General features: G+C 38.7%; 1 protein-coding gene and 1 long non-coding RNA gene across 3 annotated transcripts in view; one reads left to right on the top strand and one right to left on the bottom strand.

The window, feature by feature from the left end:
* USP32 (ubiquitin specific peptidase 32) overlaps positions 1 to 20,091 on the top strand; it is a 244,812-nt gene that overhangs the window by 129,570 nt on the left and 95,151 nt on the right. The gene's annotated exons all lie outside the window — the stretch shown is intronic.
* The window catches only part of LOC147574219 (uncharacterized), a 125,873-nt gene that overhangs the window by 75,505 nt on the left and 30,277 nt on the right, over positions 1 to 20,091 (bottom strand). The gene's annotated exons all lie outside the window — the stretch shown is intronic.

Raw genomic sequence — 20,091 nt, 5'->3', positions numbered from 1 at the left:
AGCAGGCTCTAGGCTCTGAGCTATCAGCACAAAGTCCGAAGAAGGGCTCAAACCCACCAACCGTGAGATCATGACCTGAACTAAAGTCGGACACTTAACTGACTGAGCCACCCAGGCGCCCCTCAGGGAAACATTTTATATTTATTGACTTAATATATAATAAAGGTTGTGTAAAAAAGAAAAAAACAACATACAGATGAGCAACCAGAGGCAAAGTCTGGAAGGGTCCCAAGCCCAGGAGCTGGGATGTGTCAGTCCTTCTGGCACATGGATATGTTCATCAATTCAGAAGCTCGCTAAAGCCCATACTTTGGGATTTTTATAGAGGCCTCGTCATGTAGGCATAATCAGTTACTCAGTTTCTAGCTCCTTTCCTGTCTCCAGCAAATGGGGAGTAGGGCTGAAAGTTCCAAGTTTCTGATTATGGCTTGGTCTTCCTGGTGACCAGCCTCTATCCAGAAGCCCACTAAGAGTCACCTCAGGCATTAGAACAAAGTACTGATATCACCCAGGAAATTACAAGGGATTTAGGGCCACTGTGTCAGAAACCCTTATCTCTCGGGAAGTTAACAAGAGTTTGGTCACAACTAAATATTAGGAGGAACCAGGGGCAGAGACCAATTACATACTATTTTACAATAGCCCTCTACTAATTGCCCTTAACCTAGTGGTATTAGTTTCCTAAAGTTCCTGTAACGAATTAGCACAATTTGTAAACTGAAATAACAGAAATTTATTTTCTCACAGTTCTGGAAGCTGAAATCAAGTTCATATTCCTTCTGAAGGCCCTGGGGAAAAATCCTCCCTTGCCTCACCCAGCTTCTGGTGACCCCAGGATTTGCTTATGGCAGCATAACTTTGGTGTCTGCCTCCATCTTCCTGTGGCCTTCTCTGTATCTCTCTGTGTCCTTTCCTTTTCTTATGAGGACACCAGTTATTGGACTTATGGCCCAGACTAAATTCAGGATGCTGAATTCATTATATCTACAGACACTATTTCTAAATAAGGTCACATCCTGAGGTTCCAGGTGACCATGGATTTTTGAGGGACATCATTGAAGTTACCACTGCATAGACCTTAAATGTTAACCTTTATTCTTTTCTGTGGGTACAGAAAAGTACCTACACTGGGCTTTTGCTTATGCTACTTCTTAACACTGGAGTGCCTTTCCCTTTACTTCTCCCTATAAATCCTAGTCATCTTTGAAGACTTAAATCACCTGCCCCTTTGTTTCCAGGAAACTTTTTCTTGCCTTTCTGTGAGAAATCATCTCTCATTCCTCTGAACTTTCGTAACACCTTTTTTGTACCCTTCTTGGATGAACTTATCACTTCTACCTCTTACTGAAATTATTTATAGCATTCTATTTATTTGTACATGTCATCTCTCTTAAATCATAGAATCTATATTATTCTTTGCTTTTTCTCCTTCTGTGCCAAGTCCTTAAAAAATAAGTATTTATTAACTGAATAGAGGGCCTGGATGTTAAGTGCTACTTGTATCTGTTGCTTTGTATAACTTATGACTGGCTACCAATTACACAGCAGCTATTTTTCTGCCCATTTTCATTCCATTATTACCAGAAGTTCTGATAAATTCTGGCATGAATAGGCAATGGACTTGATTCTACTACTTTTCAGTGCTCTTGTTTTTATTTTTGATAGGAAAGCTTTTAAAAAAAATTGTTTTGCATAAAAAATTAGGGAATCTTTTTATACTCATTGTAAATTTTAACTTAGATTTATATTTAAATTGTCAGTCTTACGGATATTTTGCTGAACTCGTACTTTCATTTGTGATTATGTGGTGAATTATTTTTCTGCTAATATATGCTAAGAGTGTGACTGCTTTCTTTTAATGACTCATGGTTTTGTTTTTGTTTTTTTTTTTAATTTTTTTTCAACGTTTATTTATTTTTGAGAGACAGAGGGAGACAGAGCATGAGCAGGGGAAGGCAGAGAGAGAGGGAGACACAGAATCTGAAGAAGGCTACAGGCTCTGAGCTGTCAGCACAGAGCCCGATGCAGGGCTTGAACCCACAAACCATGAGATCATGACCTGGGCTGAAGTCAGACATTTAACTGACTGAGCCACCCCGGCGCCCCGAATGACTCATGTTATAGAAAAAATTACTCTGATGCTTGTTAAAATGGTAAGAAAGACAACCCAAGACTTCTGTAGTGGTGTATTGCAGTAGGAGACAAAGATTGGTCTTAATTCTAAATATAACAAGGACAAGTAGGGAGTTCTGGCCAAGGAGCAGGATGAGGTGGTCACTGGAGGGAAAGTTACTAAGAGGAGGCATCAAAGGTAGGGGGATAAGGCCAAGGACTTATTCATCAGAGATGGGGTATGAGGAACTTGATCAGATGTCAAGGGTAGGGGGATGACTTAGCAGCATTCTTAGCTAAGACTGGATTTGAGCAAGCCAGAGACTGGATGGGGGCTTAGTTGGAGGCCTAGTCAGAAAGAGGGCTCAAAGAGACTTAAGTATGGTCAAGGAGAAAGTCTTTGTCAGTTGCCTAAAGTGAAATTAAGTCTGACATACTTTGCAAATGCAGATACTGCTTATGGCTTATTTTGGAAAGCACTGTATTATTTTTTAAAATTATTATTATTATTTTTTAAATTTACATCCAAATTAGTTAGCATATAGTGCAACAATGATTTCAGGAGTAGATTCCTTAGCGCCCCTTACTAACCATTTAGCCCATCCCCCCTCCCACAATCCCTCTAGTAAAACTCAGTTTATTCTCCATATTTATGAATCTCTTATGATTTGTCCCCCTCCCTGTTTTTACATTATTTTTGTTTCCCTTCCCTGTGTTCATCTGTTTTGTCTCTTAAAGTCCTCATATGAGTGAAGTCATATATTTGTCTTTCTCTGGCTGACTAATTTCACTTAGCATAATACCCTCCAGTTCCATCCACGTAGTTGCAAATGGCAAGATTTCATTCTTTTTGATTGCTGAGTAATACTCCATTGTATATATATACCACATCTTCTTTATCCATTCATCCATCGATGGACATTTGGGCTCTTTCCATACTTTGGCTATTGTTGATAGTGCTGCTATAAACATGGGGGTGCATGTGTCCCTTTGAAACAGCACACCTGTATCCCATGGATAAATGCCTAGTAGTGCAGTTATTGGATCATAGGGTAGTTCTATTTTTAGTTTTTTGAGGAACCTCCATACTGGCTTTCCAGAGTGGCTATACCAGCTTGCACTCCCAGAAAGCACTGTATTATTAAAGATTACAGACTGACTTACTTAAATTCAGTCAGTAAAAATAATTATCAAAATGTTAAAAATGTTATCCCATTATATGGTTCCATTTTTATTTAAAGATGATCTTCTCTATTTTTAGCTTTTTATCACTTGGGAAGATTTTTGAAGTTTTAATAGTATTTGAAAGTTACAGTGCCTTTGCCTTATTAAAAAAATTTTACCTTGAATTTATAGCAAATATTAATGTAGATGTGTTGTTTCACCTGTAATAATGACCTTCTAATTTCTAAACCAAATGGTTTCTTCTTAGGGTCATTCTATCTACCCCTGTCTCTCTGCAGCATTGTTAGCACTATTGACCATTCAGTTTTCATGAAATTCTGTTCTTTGGCTTTGGAACCATTGTAGTTTCCTAGTTTTTAATTATTTGAGTTTTCTTTACTGTTCTCCTTTTTTTTCTCTACCTTTTAAATGTAGAAAGGTTTTCTCATGGGTTGGACTTTAGCTCTGTTTTATTCTTAAATGATGTGTGTGCTTTGTTTCATTACAGCCATTTCCATTGCTTCACCTATACTTCATATCTTTGTGGGTGATACCTTGATGGAGTTTTCTGGTCTTGAGCTATCTCAAACTGTATAGTCATTTTTTTTTTAAGTTTATTTATTTATATTGAGAGAGAGAGCATGTGCACCTGTATGAACATGGCTGTGCATACAATTGGGGAAGAGGTAGAGAGGAGAGAGAGAAAGAATCCCAGGCAGGCTTCGCACTGTCACTGTGGAGCCTGATGCAGTGCTCGAACCAGTGAACTGTGAGATCATGACCTGAGCTGAAGCCAAGAGCCAGCCATTTAAACCTACTGAGCCACCTAGGCATCCCAAACTGTATATTCATTTTAATAAATACCTCCTGGGTATTACTGAAAAACAAAATTCCACTGAATAAATTTCAAGATCAAATTGGCTTTATTCAAATCATGAACTGAGCAGTATCCCATCTAGTAAATAGAAAGGAGGTCTGAGGAGCTCCACAAAATGGAAGATTTATAGATAGGAGGGAGCAGGAGTGAGAGTGAAGTGGGGGAGTGGGGAGGAGTTTCTAACAAACAGTAGATTGTTTTCAGGTAAGGTCATCTTCCTTTGGGGGAATGCCTGGGGTCTTTCAGGCAGATTACCTTATTCTGGTGCTTATCAGGAATTCCAGATTGAGAGGTTAAAGGTCACATTTCTGGGAAAGGCTGAAACTACAGTTAGATGAGATATTAAGTCTTGGTATGTTGACATGGGGCTCCACACAAGTGACTCCATTTGGGGCCTATTGTTCCTTTTTTTCCACTATATATCTATATCATCTATATCTATATCTATATATCTATATATATTCTTTTTTTCTTTTTTCTATATTTTATTTATTATTTTTTTTTTAATTTAAATTTTTTAAAAAATTTACATCCAAGTTAGCATCTATGCAACAATGATTTCAGGAGTAGATTCCTTAATGCCCCTTACGCATGTAGCCCATCCTCCCTCCCACAAGCCCTCCAGTTAACCCTCTGTTTGTTCTCCATATTTGTCTCTAATGTTTTTGTCCCCCTCCTGTTTTTATATTATTTTTGCTTCCCTTCCCTTATGTTCATCATTTTATATCTTAAAGTCCTCATATGAGTGAAGTCATATGATATTTGCCTTTCTCTGACTAATTTCGCTTAATGTAATACCCTCTAGTTCTATCCACGTAGTTGCAAATGGCAAGATTTCATTCTTTTTGACTGTCGAGTATTCACTATATATATTCTAACATCTTAATCTCATATGTAAAATCAAATGCATGTTTCCTTGTTTTCAACCCATCTTAAAGGTTCAAAAAGCAAACATGTTCTTCCTCCTGTCTTTTCTATCATGGTTAATAGTATTTGTAATTCCAGTCATCCAGTTTGAGATTAACTTTGACTTTTCCTTGTCAAACTTCACATTAGACCCCATCAATCTTAATTCAGCCTTATTTCTTAAGAGTTTCTTTTTTGCTGCCATCATTGCAATGTTTGTCCTTATTTATCTGAGTATATGTTAATGATAGGAGAGAATGAAGGGCAAATTTGTTGTTGTTGCTTAGTTTACATTAAAAAAATACTTTTTCTTTTCAGAAACCTTTAAGGTATCTTCATTTTCTATAGAACAAAGTTTAAACTCCTTAGCATGGCTCTAACGTCTCTTGGTTTCCTGTTCTTAATTTTCCATATTCATTTCTCTTTATATGTGTTCTCTGCTTCAACTACAGAGCACTGGTCAATATTCCATGACTATACCCCATGGGCTTTTATAGTTACTCTGTATATCACTTCTAATATTCCTTTATTTAGATTGCATTTCATCTTTCAGCTCTTAAAAATTGAAATACTTCTTCAGGGGCGCCTGGGTGGCGCAGTCGGTTAAGCGTCCGACTTCAGCCAGGTCACGATCTCGCGGTCCGTGAGTTCGAGCCCCGCGTCGGGCTCTGGGCTGATGGCTCGGAGCCTGGAGCCTGTTTCCGATTCTGTGTCTCCCTCTCTCTCTGCCCCTCCCCCGTTCATGCTCTGTCTCTCTCTGTCCCAAAAATAAATAAAAACATTGAAAAAAAAAGAAAAAAAAAAAAGAATTGAAATACTTCTTCATCCTCAAAGCCAAATCCATATGCTCTTTTGTCATGCCTTCTCCATTTTTCTTCAGTTTGAATTAAGTTTACTGTTTGCATTCCTGCACATCTTACATTTCTATTAAAGCAATTAAGATGCTTTTTACCTTCTCTTAGGGTCATTTGGAAGTGGCTTTGATTCCCCTCAGAAGTTACAAGTCCCATAGGGACAAGGCTCTTATCCAGTTCATATTTGAGTTCTTCTTAGTACAGTGGTCTAAATGCAAGTTTTTGGACTGTAAAGTATTGAAAAATTTTTAGCTACTAAAAGTCTACATTCTAAGTACTCATTTAAACGTTTGATTTCCCCAGGAGTGAGCAGGAGTTATATGTTGTTTTAGGAGTATAGAGCACTAAACTAATTATTTTATCTACTCCTATAGTACACCCATGGATTTCCCTGGTGGCCATGGAAATAAGTCAGTAGTGTATGGTAAAAGTCTGAAGAAATGCTATGCTTTAAATTTTCTCAGTTATTTATAACATTTTAAATTGCTAGCACCTTAGTTGAATTTTGTTGTATCCTTGTTTCTTGTAAGAGTAATATCCCAAAATAAAAAATTAGTAAAATATAAGCCTACTATGGGGGCGCCTGGGTGGCTCAGTCAGTTGGGTGTCCAACTCTTGATTTTGGCTCAGGTCATGATCTTGAGGTTCATGGGAATAAACCCCACATTGGGCTCTGTGCTCACAGCGTAGAAACTGCTTTAGATTCTCTCTCCCTGCCTCTCTGCTGCTCCCCTGCTTGTGCTCTCTCTTTCTTTCAAAATAAATAAATATTAATAAAAACATATAAAGCTACCACGGTATATTGGTAGTTACCAGCCTTCATTGAGCATTAGAATTATTTGGAGAGGGTGTTAAACATGTTGGTTATTGGTTCTATAATCATGATTTTATTCAGTGGGCAATAGACATCTAAGGTAATTCTGAACTATATTTTGAGGAATACAGATAGGATGTTTCGGAGTTCTTCAGACTTTGAGTCAGACACTGGGCCTGCTGCTTATTACTCATGTAACTGGAAAATTTGTTTAATCTCTCAACTTCTTTTTCCTCCTCTGGAAAACAGAAATTATATAGTTTACCTCAGAGGAGTGTTGTAAGGTATGTAGGGAGGAAGTCTTTCTTCCTCTACCCATCTTGAGTTCATTGATAGAGCTCTTTATTTATTTATTTGTTTGTTTGTTTGTTTATTTTAATGTTTATTTCCGAGACAGAGAGAGACAGAGCATGAGTGGGGGAGGGGCAGAGAGAGAGGGAGACAGAATCCGAAGCAGACTCCAGGCTCTGAGCTGTCAGCACAGAGCCCAACGCGGGGCTTGAACTACAAACCGTGAGATCATGACCTGAGCCCAAGTCGGTCGCTCAGGTGCCCCGATAGAGCCCTTCAAATTAGACTCACAGGAGGCAGATACCAAGCGAGAAACAAGTTTATTAACATTGCTTATGCATGGTGGTTAGACCTGGAGTTTATATAGCATCTTAATAAAGAACAATAGTTTTGTAGAGGGGGACAAGACAAAAGGACTGAGTTTCTAGAGGTGGCAAATTATGGGAAGGCAAATGTGTGGAGAAACTAATGGTAGGGCTGGCTAGTAAGGTTTGTTATATAGATTCATTTATCAGGTACAATCTCCAGGTTGATAAGGGTCTAGAGTAGTCTCTGGTGATTACTTCTGTCTTTCTGGTAGAGGAGCAGGGAAGACACCTTTACAAATTAGGCAAAAGGTAGGGGGAGTTTGCAGAGAGCTTTTCTTTTATCTGCTTCTTCTCAATTGCCTTCAACTCAATATAATTTTTATGCCAAGTAGGATATTTGGGGTGGCATATTGGTCTACCCTTTAGGATTACATGAGATAATACCGTTTTTAAAGGACTCAGCTTGGTGCCTTTGTAGAATGGGTGCTTTACAATGAATATGTAACCTCTTTTATCATTGGACACTTGGCTTGCAAATATCAGTGAGCTTTACCCCATTATCTCTAGAGAGTTATTGTTTTGGAAGCAAGCAGTTTCATAACAGAGGGTTGTAGATCTGTATACAAAACAACTTGTCCACGTCTGTGGGGGGAAAGTCTTTTTCTTTCTAGTTCTGTTTTATTTTACAGTTTATAGAAATAAAGAATCAGCATAAACCAGTGAAAGAGACAACTCAGTTGCAATGGGCTTCAGCAAATAGCTACTTTCTTCATGGGGCTTATATGAAAGCATTATCATAAAGTCAGAATTACTGCTAAATTTCATTTAGAAATTCTGACATGGTAGGTTTGCATTCTGATGGCTATGATTTATCATATTACCTATACATTCTCAGTTTCTGGCTAAGCAATTCACCACTGAATTCTTTGCAGGCTCTTCCATTCAAAGGATATTTGGTACATTAAACTTTTCAAATAATGTGTCCTGAATGTGGAAACTTAGGATAAAAAAAATAGTGTTATTAACTGATTTATAAGTAGACAGAAAATATTTATTTTAAAGCATCAGTGACTACATTTAAATTTGTGTAATGAGCCAAGATATCTAGGAAACAAAGGAATTACAATTTTTCACTTGTAAGTAACATTTATATTAGAATGCAGATGCCTTTTATTTTTCACATACAATTATAAAGTAAAATTTAAAGTCACAGTAAGTTGAACACACTGCCATATTTAATCAGATGTTCTCTTTTATTTAAATCACAAGTGAAACTGGGGAATCTATTTGTATTCAATACAGAGTTAGAGTAAGATTTTAGATTTTGTCATGGCAGGTACATTTTTCAGAACTGCAAATTCCAGATTATTGTTACCTTGTTATTATTTTTTTTTAATTTTATTTATTTGAGAGTGAGTGTGTGTGCATGTGTGAGTAGGGAGGGGCAGAGAGAGATGGAGAGAGAGAATCCCAAGCTGGAGATTAACTCCAGGAAAGCTGCTCACGGCACAGAGCCTAACACAGGGTTCATCCCAAGAACCAAGAGATCCATGACCTGAGTTGAAATTGAGTTGGACACTTAACCCACTGAGACACCCAGGTGCCTCCATATCTTTTTTAAGCTTAGGAAATTGAATTATGGGGCACCTGGTTGGCTCAGTGGGTTAAGTGTCTGACTAGCTCAGGTCATGATCTCGCATTTTGTGGGTTCAAGCTCTGCATCAGTTTCTGGGCTGACAGCTCAGAGCCTGGAGCCTGCTTCGGATTCTGTGTCTCCCTCTTTGTCTCTGCCCCTCCCCTGCTTATGCTCTCTCTCTCTCTCTCTCTCTCTCAAATAAATAAACATTAAAAAAAATTTTTTTTAAAGAAAAAAAGAAATTGAATTAGAACATTAGCCCAGAGTTCAAGTTTTTAATATTTGAGTAGATCTTAATCAAATTTTTGTCAGAGCTGTTGTGTTTTTCTCTCATAATTTGCTATTTAAATACCTAAGATTAGACCAGAAGAGGATCAAGAGAGTGGAGTAGAAAGATTCTGAGCTTACCTCCTCTCATAGATACACTAAAACTACAACTACATATAGAACTACTCTTTCTCAGAACAACCTGAAGACTAGCAGAACAGCTATTCCACAACTAAAGGTATAAAGAAAAAGCCACATGGAGATAGGTAGGAGGGGAGCAGAGATGTGTAGTTAGGACTAATACCCCCAGTGTGGTGACCCTTAAACAGAAGGGATGTCACAAACACAGAAGTCCTCCCTGAAGAGCAAGGGGTTTCAAGCATAACATTGGACATTCCCAGCCTGGGGACCTGCACTGGGAAGATGAGCTCCCACAAAGCCTGGATTTGAAACAGCAGAGCCTAGGGGCGCCTGGGTGGCGCAGTCGGTTAAGCGTCCGGCTTCAGCCAGGTCACGATCTCACGGTCCGTGAGTTCGAGCCCCGCGTCAGGCTCTGGGCTGATGGCTCAGAGCCTGGAGCCTGTTTCCGATTCTGTGTCTCCCTCTCTCTCTGCCCCTCCCCCGTTCATGCTCTGTCTCTCTCTGTCCCAAAAATAAATAAACGTTGAAAAAAAAAAAAAAAAAGAAACAGCAGAGCCTAACTCCAGGAAAGCTCTTGAGCTATAGGAAACCCATTGAGCTCTAGGAAACCTGAGACTCTGCTCTTAAAAGTAGACTGTGCACAAATCCATCCACTTGAAGTCCCCAGGGTCATATGTAAAGGAGATTTATTCATTAGATTTAGTGCATGTGCTGAAGGGGCAGGGATTTGAAGGAACTTTCTCCTGGAACAGAAACACAGGCGGTTGCCATTTTTCTTACTCTTACTTAGCTGACCTAGTGCTGGTAGGTGCCATTTCTGATACTTTACATCTGCCTTGCTAGCACCACTCACCCTGCCTCAATATCCTTCCATGCCTAACTCTCCTCTCCCAAACAGGTGACTCTTCAAAGCGGCTTCTGCTCCACCATATCTGTCTGGTAGGTGACCTCAGCTGGGTCTAGTACTCCTCCAAATGGCTTCCACTCCACAGCACCCATTGGGTGGCCTCCACCAGGACCAGGGACCCCAAAGCAGCTCCCACCATGCTGCATCCAGTGGGGTGGCTTTGGCCTGGACCAGCAGCCTCCCAAACTGGCTCCAGCCTCAGCAGGGCAGCCAAACCTTACCAATGTGCCTGTAGTAACTGCATCAGGGCATCTAAGTCGGTCATGCTAGGGACAGCTCCACTTATCAATGGTCACAGCCCCGCGTAATAGAAATGCACACACAGCCCACCCAGGGGATACCCTTGGAGCTCCTGGTTTTGGTGGCTAGGGGGACTGTGCTTCTGGGCCCCACAGGACATGTTCTACATAAAGCCACTCCTTCAAGACTGGGAGATGTGTGGGGCACCTGGGTGGTTCAGTCGGTTAAGCATCTGACTCAATTTCGGCTCAGGTCCTGATCTCACAGTTTATGAGTTTGAGCCCCGCGTTGGACTTCTCGTTGACAGTGTGGAGCCTGCTTGGGATTCTCTCTCTGCCCCTCCCCCACTCGCATTCTTTCTCTCTCTTTCTCAAAATAAATAAATAAACTAAAAAAAAAAAAAAAAAGACTGGGAGATGTGGTTGATCTACCTAATACATGGAAACAAACAGGCAGAATGAGGAGACACAGGAATATGTTCCAAATGAAAAAACAAGATAAAACCTCAGAAAAAGAACTAAATGAAACAGAGATAAGCTGGCAATCTACCTGATAAAAAACTGGGAGGTTATGGTCCTCAAGATGCTCACCTAGGGGCACCTGGGTGGCTCAGTTGTCTGACTTTGGCTCAGGTCATGATCTCAAGGATCGTGAGTTGAAGCCCTGCGTCGGGCTCTGTGTTGACAACTCAGAGCCTGGACCCTGCTTCAGATTCTGTTTTCTCCTCTCTCTCTGCCCCTTCCTTGCTCTCTCTCTCTCTCTCTCTCTCACTCTCAAAAATAAATAAACACAAAAAAAAACTGAAGATGTTCATCGAAAGATGCTCAGAAGAAGAATGAATAAACAGTGAAAACATCAACAGAGATAGAAAATATTTTAAAAAAGAACCAATCAGAAGTAAAGAATACAGTAACTGAAATGAAAAATAGACTAGAGGGAATCAACAGATTAATGATGCAGAAGAATGGATCAGCAATCTAGAAGACAGAGTGGTAGAAAGCACTCAAGCTGAACAGCAAAAAGAAAAAAGAATTATTAAAAATGAGGATAGTTTAAGGGACCTCTGGAATGTCAGGCATATTAACATGTGCATTGTGGGGGTCTCTAAAGAAGAATACGGAGAAAGTGGGGTAGATAACATATGTGAAGAAATAATAGCTGAAAATTTCCCTAATCTGGGGAAGGAAACAGACACCCAGGTTCAGGGATCACAGAGTTTTCCAAACAAGATGAACCCAAAGAGATCCACATGAAGAAACATAGTAATTAAAATGTTAGAAATTAAAGATAAAAGAGAAACTTCAAAGGGGGAAGAGCAAATACAAGAGAACCCCCATCAGACCATGAGCTGATCTTTCAGCAGAAACTTTGCAGGCCAAAAGGGAGTGGCATGTTCTATTCAAAGTGCTGTAAGGAAAAAACCCTACAACTAAGAATACTCTACCTGCAAGGTTATCGCTCAGAATTGAAGGAGAGATAAAGAGTTTCCCAGACAAACAAAAGTTAAAGGAGTTTAGCACTATTAAACTGGCCTTGTAAGAAATAGTAAAGGGACTTCTCTCAGTGAAAAAGAAAAGGCCATGGCTAGAAGTAAGAAAATTATGAAAGAGAAAAATCTGTTTGTAAAAGCAAACATACAGTAAAGGTAGGGGATCAACCACTTGTAATGCTAGTATGAAGGCTAAAAGACAAAGTAGTAAAGTCTACTATTTCTGTAATAATTAAGGGATACACAGAATAAGAAGTAAAATATAGTGTTAAAAACATATGAAGTAGATGGTAAAAATGTAGTGTTTTTAGAATGTGTTTGAGCTTAAGTGACCACAGACTTAAAATAGACTGCTGTATATATAGGGTATTGTATATGAACCTCACGGTAACCACAAACCAAAAACTAATAGATACCCACAAAAAATAAAGAGAAAGGAATCTAAACATAATACTAAAGAAGGTCTTAACAGTTTTTAGAGTACGGATCTTCTATCTACTTGACTAAATTTATTCCTAGGTATTTCATTCTTTTTGATGCAATTGTAAACAGGACTGTTTTCTTAATTTCTCTTTATGAGAGTTCTAATTAGTGTAGATTGAGCACTTACTAAAGAAGGCACTATGTGCACTCTGTATATCCTCTCATTTAATCCTTGTGCCCTCTCTGAGGTTCATTTTATTCATATTCTAAAACTAAGGAAACTAAGACTATGAGAAGTTAAAGAAACTTTCTCAAGATCAGATGGCTACTAGGTGCCAAAATTGAGATGAAGGCAGTTTATGGACACACAGTCATTTTATTCTTCAATCTTTTATGAGTAACTTGTTAATTGAGATAGAAGGAGTTGTGGTTGTGGTGCACCATTTTCTTCAGACTCACTTCAGACAATCTTGCAGATTCACTTTTCCAATTTCCTTTTTTTCCCCCCTTGGGATACTTAGAAATGAAATGGGCAGTAGAAGAACTATGATTTTAAGAACTATGTTTTAAAAATGAATTGAGGGGTGCCTGGGTGTCTCAGTCGGTTGAGCATCTGACTCAATGATTTCAGCGCAGGTCATGATCTCATAGCTGGTGGTAGGATTGAGCTCCCAGCTGGATGTGAAGACTTCTTGGGATTCTCTCTCTATCTCTGTCCTTCTGCCCCTCCCCTGCTTGTGTGTGCACACACACTCTCTCTCCCTCTCAAAAATTAACAAATAAGATAAAAATGAATTGAGAGTTATTTTCTTTAATATTGATATTTTCATATAATTTAGCCATATTTTTGGAAGAAAATATTTGTGCCTATTCTTTCGTGTAAATGTGTCTCTAAATAAGCTAAGAAAGAACTTTTGGAATTTTCCTTAAAATGTATACTAAGAATGAATAAGCCTGATGAATAACTCAGATTTTTTAGTAGTGGATTTTGAGGTAATTAATGTAGTATTTTGGGCTAATTTTGAATGCATTTTGATTATTCTTTTGATGTCTAATTAAAATTTATATTGTTTCTATTTTAGCATTTATTATCTCAATTAAAAATATGTGTGTTATTATATTCCCTTGCAACATTTTAGCTGGCATTGCTGGCACCTTCTTTCAATAAGAGAAAAAGTATGTCAATGATTCTTTGACCATAAACCCCTAGTAAATCTCCATGTCCCTTTTTCATTATCCTCTTATCGGTTGTACAAGATGTAAGGATTACAGCCATTTTAAGTAGATCTCAGAAGGTCATTGCATTTGTGAACAGGTTGCTTCCTCAACAGTGTTCAAGAAATGTGTTACTGTTTGAAAACGCTTGGATGTTTTGCCAGTTTTTTGTTTGTTTGTTTTTAATGAGAACCCGTTTCTGGCATTAAAGAGCTATTTCTGCAGCTGGAACCTCTGGTAAGATGGGACTTGATTAGGATGGCCCAAGTGTAGGCCAGGAATTATTTAGAATGTTGGGAGTATGGTGTGCTGCTGTTGTGAACCAGAAAAAAATTATACTTTTAGATGGGTGATAGATTCATTCGTATTTAGCTAGTAAAGTATAAGTTCTGATATTGATCTATGAGTTGCAAGTAGAGTAATTATTATTGCAGTCATCACCTCTAACTTCTTTAAGTGAAAATAAAGTTAGTTGCCTTCCCTCTTCCCAGCACTTCAGTTGCCAGTTCATGTAATAATATATATAATTTATTTTAGCCTGCTTTTGGCAAATATTTGATGATGAATTGCATGCAGTCTATAACCAAAATATGAACAGATCACATAAGCATAAGAGGGAACTGTAGAGCATGGTTTTAATTGGTGACCATGACAATCTGATCTTTTTTTTTCTTTTAAATATCTTCAACACATCTTTCCACATTTTTTTTTCTAAGTTTTTTTTTTTTTTTTAGCCTTTATTCATTTTTGAGAGACATAGAGTGAGCAGGAGTGGGGCAGACACAGAGGGAGACACAGGATCCAAAGCAGGCTCCAGGCTCTGAGCTGTCAGCACAGAGCCTGATGCGGGGCTCCAACCCATGAACCATGAGATCATAACCTGAGCTGAAGTCTGATGCTTAACTGAGCCACCCAGGCGCCCCTCCGCATTTCTCCTTTAGCAAAGAAATTGTGCTTTTTAAGGAGATTTATAAACAGTTATCAAAGGTAAAAAATTTTGAGAGTCAAGTCAGTGTGATTTGTGCGTGTTTCTAATTTAGTGTATTGTATAAACACTAATTAATCAGAAGTACTTGTTGAGCATATGCTCAGTACCTAGAAGAGAACATAGTTCTGTCAAGGCTACTGTCTTCCTTGTTTTGTTTCAGGGTCAGATTTTTTATATGTATATCTACTACTTAGAAGAAAGTTTAGAATTTGAGAAAGCAGTTTCTCTGCAGGAACTAAAAGGTTTCTTTTTCTTTCATACATTGTAAATGAAGTGACCAGGTATCTTATTTTGGAAAAGGAAACAGTAGTGCTATCTCAGTTTATATATCAGACTCCTGTGATTACTCTCCTTACTAACTTTTTTTAATGTTTATTTATTTTAGAGAGAGAGAGTACAAGCGGGGGTGGGGGGTGGACAGAGAGAGAGGGAGACACAGAATCTGAAGCAGGCTTCAGGCCCTGAGCTGTCAGCACAGAGCCCAACTCTGGACTCGAAACTATGAACCATGAGATCATGACCTGAGCCAAAGTCGAACGCTCAACTGACTGAGCCACTTGGGAACCCCTAAATATTCCTTTTTAGTAAATTCAGTTATATAGGTATTTGATAGATACCTCTGTTTTAAAAAAAATGAAAACTATGTACTTATGTAGAAGTTTTGCATATTTTTAAAATTTAGTTTTAGTTTCAAAATTATTGGACCTTTGCAAAGGTGGATTCATCAGGAGGTTACAGTGTCAATGAATGTAGTATATTTGATATTTGGTTAAAAAAGAAAATCTATGACAGCATGTACTCTTGTATGAAAATTTTATCTTTTTTGTATCATAATCTTCCTTGATGATTTTTCTGTAAAATTTTAAAAATGAACTTAGCCCATTATTTAAAACTATGAACAATTGGGGCGCCTGGGTGGCGCAGTTGGTTAAGCGTCCGACTTCAGCCAGGTCACGATCTCGCCGTCCGTGAGTTCGAGCCCCGCGTCGGGCTCTGGGCTGATGGCTCAGAGCCTGGAGCCTGTTTCCGATTCTGTGTCTCCCTCTCTCTCTGCCCCTCCCCCATTCATGCTCTGTCTCCCTCTGTCCCAAAAATAAATAAACGTTGAAAAAAAAAAAAATTAAAAAAAAATAAATAAAACTATGAACAATGATTTTATGTAATTTGACAAAAACAAATAATCTTGTCCCTCAGTGTATAGTTACTTTTAATAATTAATAAGTAATTAGTTCTTTTTAAATGCCAAAGTGTAGGGTAACTTCATTGTCACTCTTAGAATTCCTGTTCATAGATTTTATGGATCATTAAGAGGACTATTCTGGAGATAGCAAAGTTAAGAACTTCCCAAGAGAGTATTCTTCTTTGTAAAATGGGGACAAGTTATAACCAGTGTACTTGACCCCAGGTACATATTGTCAAGGCCTTTTTTGTTTTTGCCTATGGCAGGTGTGGTCATTTCCATGAGTTTTCTTCTGCTTCGGAGTAAATTACAATACTGGCTTTCTGAATATCTCATTTCTTCCATCTGTTGATGTATAATTACACAAAATTCTATGTTCCTAGTGCAGTGTTATTTTTATATTTTACTTTCAAAAGAATTTTACTCTTAGATCTTTTAAGTAACAACCTCTTTTTTTTTTTTTTTTTAGGTTTTAGGCATAGAGAGTATCAGGGCAGTATAATGAGTAGGGGGTGCTCCTGGTTGACACAGTCATTTATGTGTTCGCCTTTGGCTCAGGCCATGATCTCAAGGTTCGTGAGTTTGAGCCCCACATTGGGCTCCACATTTTCAGTGTGGATTCTACTTGGGATTCCCTCTCTCCCTTTCTTCCCCTTCCCCACTTGGCTTTGCTCCCTCTCTCTGTATCAAAATGGATAAATAAACTTCAAAAAAAAAAAAAAGAATGGAGGTAGGAAAGGAAAATAGATATTAGCTTTAAGTCCAGGGAGCCCCTTGGAAGTCAAGCAAAAGGAATATAATTTCTTTTAGGGGTGCCTGGGTGGCTCAGTCGGCTGAGCGTCCGACTTTGGCTCAGGTCATGATCTCACAGTTTGTGAGTTAGAGCCCCGCGTCGGGCTCTGTGCTGACAGCTCAGAGCCTGGAGCCTGCTTCGGATTCTGTGTCTCCCTCTCTCTCTGCCCCTCCCCTACTCACACTCTGTCTCTCCCTCTCTCTCAAAATAAACAAACAAACATTAAAAAATAAGTAAAATAAAATTTCTTGAAGTGGGGCGCCTGGGTGGCTCAGTTGGTTAAGCGTCCGACTTCAGCTCAGGTCAAAATCTTGCAGTTGGTAGGTTTGAGCCCCGCATCTAGCTCTGTGCTGAAGCTCAGGGCCTGGAGCCTCCTTTGGATTCTGTGTCTCCCTCTCTCTCTTTTTCCCCCTCCCCCACTCATGCTCTGTGTCTCTCTCCCTCTCTCTAAAAATAAATAAACGTTAAAAAAAAAAGTCTTATAAGGGGACACCTGGGTGGCTCAGTAGGTTGAGTATCCTACTTCGGCTCAGGTCATAAACTAATGACTCATGAATTCAAGCCCCACTTTCAGGCTCGGTGCTGACAGCTCAGAGCCTGGAGACTGCTTTGGATTCTGTGTCTTCCTTTTCTCTCTTCCCTTTCTTTCTGCCCCTCCCCTGCTTGTACTTGCTCTCTCTTGCTCTCTCTCTCTCTCTCTCTCTCTTAAAATTAAATAAACATTTAAAAAAAAAACAGTTCTCACAATGACATAATCTGACCATTTTTTCTTTGATTTTATCTCCTACTACTCTCTTATTATTCTCCCCTTCTTTAACTCCATTTCAGCCACTCTGATCTTCTTTGTTTTCCTTGAGCTTGCTAAGCAAGCTTTCATCTTGAGGCCTTGTTCTCTAGAAAGTTTTTTCTCTGTGATTTGTCCCCTTGCCTCCTTCAGATCTCTACTCTTATACCACCCTCACAGTGTGATCTTACACCCTGTTTAACTCCATGGTATGCCTCTATCAAGGCCCTGTTGGGCCATGGTATGCTTCTTCATTTATTCAGATCTGTAATATTAGTTACAAAGTGTTCTTCATAAAAGTTTCATTTATATCTTAAAGTTTACTTTTAGATATTTGTTTCTTGTGGGGAATTGCTATTTTTGTGTTTTTTGTCTTTTATATTTTCTTACATGCTATTAATGTTATATAAGAAAAGCATGGATATTTGTATATGTATTTTGTATCCTTATAGATTTTTGAACCCAATTATAATTTGTAAAAAACTGAATTTTTTGATATGCATTCTGCTTTACACAAAGAATAACCTTGCTTCTTCTTTTCTAATATTGTACTTTCATATTTATATCTTATTGCACTGGTGAGAATTTTCAGATTCATGTTAAATGCTAATTGAAGGGTTCTGCTTTAGGTTGGGAAGTATAGAAGGGTATAAAAGACTTTCACTTCCACTGTAATAACATGAAATCACTACATAGACGAAACAATCATACTCTTCTTTAAAGCCATTGCATGCAGGGGCACCTGAGTGGTTCAGTCAGTTAAATGTCCAACTTTGACTCAGGTTACCCTTCATAGGTTGGGGCCCTGCATCAGGCTCTGTGCTGACAGCTTGGAGCTGGGAGCCTGCTTCTGTGTCTCCCTCTCATGCCCTCCCCTGCTGTGTGCATACTTGTCTCTCTCTGTCTCTCTGTCTCTCTCTCTCTCTCTCAAAAATAAACTAAAAAAAACTAAAAAAAAAAAAATAATAATAATAATAAAGCCATTGCATACAAAGAAATCTTAGAAAAAAGAAAAAAAGAGGGTGCCCAGTTGGCTCAGTCGATTAAACATCTGACTCTTGATTTTACCTCAGGTCACAATCTCAAGGTATGTGAGTTTGAGCCCCACATCGGGCTCTGTGCTGGTGGCACAGAGCCTGCTTAGGATTCTGTCCCCTCTCTGCCCCTCACCTGCTTGCTCTCTATAAGTAAATAAAATAAATATTAATAAATAAATGAAAATAAACTTTAAAAAAAAAAAAAGAAAAGAAAGTGAAACTCCAGAGAGACAAAGCCCTTCCTAGGTGATCAAGGGTATATAGGGTGTTTTCAAATCTCAGGCCAGATGCTGAGGTTGGGAGTAAGGCTGGCAGGGGAGTGAGCCTGCCTGAGGACAAGTTGTGCTGGAATGAAGAAAAAGTAGCCAAACTTTTGAGAAACCTGTTTCAGATTTGAATCTGAAGGAACCCTATGTACAAAGATAATTTTTGCCACCCAGTTCTCTCAGGTGGAAATCTTGCTGATTGGGGGCAGGCTGAGAAGTGAAAAGAGATCTCTTGACTTTACAGTTTTATGGCCTAACAATTTTAAAATCTCAGACTCTTGAAGGGTCACAGTCTCAAGGCTCTTTGGTCCCTAGGTGCTGTCATTTTGTGTAGTCTCAGTTTTGAAGTCTTGCAGTCATGCACTTTCAAGGTCTAACACAGAGATTGGCAAAACCTTTCGTTAAAAAAGGCAGATAGTAAATATTTCAGACTTGTGGGCCATATGTCTGTTTATCACAATTACTCAACTTTGCCATTGTAATATGTTAGCAGCCATAAATTATATGTTAGTAAGTGGTGTGGCTGTGCTTTAATAAAACACTATTTTGGGGCGCCTGGGTGGCGCAGTCGGTTAAGCGTCCGACTTCAGCCAGGTCACCATCTCGCGGTCCGTGAGTTCGAGCCCCGCATCAGGCTCTGGGCTGATGGCTCAGAGCCTGGAGCCTGTTTCCGATTCTGTGTCTCCCTCTCTCTCTCTGCCCCTCCCCCGTTCATGCTCTGTCTCTCTCTGTCCCAAAAATAAATAAACGTTGAAAAAAAAAATTAAAAAAAAAAAAAAACACTATTTATATGAACATGCATGCAGCCTCCAGGCTGGAGTTTATGGACCCCTAGTTTCAAAAGCTAGCAGTTTCTGGGTTCTCTTGAATAGAAATCTGAACTCAGTTTTCAAAGCATTTGAACTGAAGAAAAACTTAGTCTAACTAAAGCTGCCATCAAGCTCCTATCCAAAATCTGGTATGGTCAGTGATATCCGCCCCATGGAAGTTTAAAGACTGGGCATTTCCTGTTTTCAACATTTCTTTGTATAGATAGATAGATAGATAGATAGATAGATAGATAGATAGATAGATAGATAGATAGATACTGATTGCTATCTGGTATTCAGTCTGAAGAACATCCTTTAATATTCCTTTTGATGCAGTTCTGCTGTTGATGAATTCTTTGAGCTTTGGTCTGTCCAAAAAGTTCTTCATCCCCCCTCCCCTTTTTTGAAGGATATTTGCATAGGATATAGAATATGAAAATAACAGGTTTTTTTTTCTTTCAACATTTTCCCCCCATTGTTTTGTTTTCTGGCTTTCTTTTCTCTTTTCTCTTTTCTTTTCTTTCTTTTCTTTTCTTTTCTTTTCTTTTCTTTTCTTTTCTTTTCTTTTCTTTTCTTTTCTTTCAACTTTT

Source organism: Puma concolor, chromosome E1, assembly GCF_028749965.1.
Source record: "Puma concolor isolate L17-30 chromosome E1, mPumCon1.1.hap2, whole genome shotgun sequence".
Lineage (NCBI taxonomy): Eukaryota > Metazoa > Chordata > Mammalia > Carnivora > Felidae > Puma > Puma concolor.
This window is presented reverse-complemented; position numbering and strand designations above follow the sequence as displayed.